Here is a 2,976-nt window from a genome sequence, read left to right on the forward strand (position 1 = left end):
TTTTCACATTTTTATATAAAAATTAACGTACAACACAATAAATCGTGCACTTTTATCGCTCACAGAACTAAGTTTTCATTTTCAAAATTAAAAAATCTAATCGGTTATGTCTCTCAACGTAGTTTCCTCTCATCTACTTCCTTCGAATTCAAGACAACGACTGCATCGCATAATTCACTTTTTCGGAAAAAAAAAAAAAAAAGTTTGTAACAATACAGACACACATATATAATCACCTTCAGGAATTATATATAGAGCACTTTTCAACCCCTAAGAATTAAGGATCACGTTATCAGAGTTGAATCTACATGATGGACAGTCCTGCCAACTTGCCAATGGTTCTATACAGGATCATTCGGTGAATACTAATCGTTGCGGGGCCCTTTCCCCCTCCTTCAGTTGCAATCACATGCCTGTCCGTTGAATCTCCGTTACGAACTGATCGACGAAACGAAACGCGCGGGGTGATTATAGATTCCGCTTGGTCATGTCGTTTTGCTTTATATTACGAGGACACCGGCGACTACCACGAGCCGGGAATACGTGACGTCACTCTACGCTGCATTCAAGCGCGCGCGCGACGTTTCCGCTTATCGATATGGTTTAAATTATCGATCGTCGACGAGGTCGAAACGCAGACAGTCAACTGCGACCTCGCAAGTTCGAAACTAAAGTTCGCTCTATGTTCGCAGCCTTGATTGACGATGCGAAAAAAAAATATCGCTTATCTTACAATTAATCCGCTGGGGTGTTGAAATTTTAAATAACACTCGGCTAAAAAAAATAGGCTGCATATTTGTTTTCATTCGTTTCAAATGCGTTCTTCTTTTCAATACGATTAATTTGACATGTACGATATCATGCGTGACGTATGGCATAATTATAGAATAAATAATATTGATTAATTAATTGATCCAATTTATTCCAAAAAAACAAAATTAAATTCAATTTTTTTAAATAAAGATCGTATTATATTTATCGATACAAGAAAAATATATATTTAAAGAGTTTTTGCAAATAAAAATTAATTTTCGGAATAAATATAGCTATTTTTAAAAATCTTGCCAATCTATGTCTAACTCAATCATATTTATAAAAAATAATGTTTCAAATACAAGCTCTGCCTCGATATGAAGCTAGTTCCTTCAAAGTTATTTCAAGTTCTTTTGACTTCGTCGCGTTACTTCGCCGTCGTATCACGAAAGGGTCGAAATTGCCGTAAATACTCCACACAGATAGAATTTATGACTACGGCTTGTCACAGGAAAGTCTTTATCGATGCTTACTTTTTGCTTCTTACGTAATTGATAGCATAAGTACACTCTCTCGCGAAGCTAACATATAGTAGCCAGTATATATACAAAACCATTAATGATTCATCTAAATATCACTGCCAATAATGTAGTATTATATCGCGCACAATCAGGTATGGCTATTGAATAAACTAACATCAGCAAGATCATTAAAAATGTACAAAAAAATCGTTAAGTATGCATACTCTCATCGGCAGTAACCATATACTTTTTTTTTTGCAAACACATTGCGACAAAAATATACACATATTAATACTGTACTATCTAATAACGTTACACGGTGCATGTGTGCGACCATTTCCTTCGATAGCGATACTGGGTCGGCTGCGAATGTGTGTGTACATCAGACGATTCTCCGGAATCCGCCTCGTTGATTGAGCATCCGCGGAAAAGTTAGACCACGAATATTTCATTTCAAGGTCGTAGGATATTGTCCCGTGATGTATGTAATATATTGTCCACTCTGTATCATCGATTAAGCTCGTGTGTATAATTTGGATGTTTCTTGCTAACAAGGAAAGAGATAAATTTAAGGAAGGATGGACCAACTTTTTCTCTCCTTCCAAAAATAAAACTTTGAAAAATATTGCCATGGGATTACATTTTTTAAAATTAATTTTCTAACATCATGTCGATTTTAATTATATATTGTTGTGTTCGTGCAACTCGATTAATATTTTACATAAACTTTTTCATCCGAGAAAATGTACAGTTGCGAATTTATCAACGCCGCACCGTTTAAGTCTCTAAAAATTTCATTCGAACCAGATACAAGCGATGTGCCTAGATCAATGTTACGATTAAGATAATGCCATACGTGACGATGGAAAACTAGGGAAATGAGGCACGATTTCAAGACATGTTTTGTCAAGATCAAAAGATATACCATAAATACAACGAACTTAGGTGTGTACATCGGATCTAGGTACGATAACGGTACAACTGTTTTCCACGGAAATTTTGCAGAAATTTCCGTGGAAAAGAGTAGCGTGCATCAGTAATGTTCCAACCGTAATCATTACCATGTACGAAGATTGTTATACTCAGTTATATCATGTGTACTGCAATTATATCACAGATATACAGTAGGGTGTCCCAGAATTCGCGGATACGGATTGCACAGCGTGATTGTACGTACCAGAAGAAGCAATTTATTAAGTTATTCCTTTGGCAAAATTGCGTTCAAAATACTTTTAAATGAGAGCAACTTTAAACCAACGAATGAGCGTTGATCAGGGATGGCGCAACACGGGGCGTGGCGCGACGTATAATTGAGCGTGTACGTTATTATTTTTATAAACATTTTATAAAAACTATATGCATGATTCTAAATATCACTACTTTGAATACGATTTACTTAAGAGAATATTTTCTAGCCTTGATATTGCCGAAGAAACGACTAAAAGTATAAAATAGACTCAGGGAATGGAAAGTTACTTTTTAAAAATAACTAGTTACAGTTACTCGTTACCGAGTAAAAAATGTAACTAGTTACAGTTACAGTTATCGCTTTTTAAAAGTAACTCGTTACAGTTACCGTTACTTGAAAAATAACTTTTCGTTACTTTTCCGTTACTTTTTTAAAATCAATTTAAAAATGTACTTTTGCATTTTTTTTTATATGTAATACTGACAAATATATAGTTTAAATTAAAAAAAAAAA

This window comes from Cyphomyrmex costatus, unplaced genomic scaffold (genome assembly GCF_001594065.2).
Source record: "Cyphomyrmex costatus isolate MS0001 unplaced genomic scaffold, Ccosl1.0 scaffold241, whole genome shotgun sequence".
Classification (NCBI taxonomy): Eukaryota; Metazoa; Arthropoda; class Insecta; order Hymenoptera; family Formicidae; genus Cyphomyrmex; species Cyphomyrmex costatus.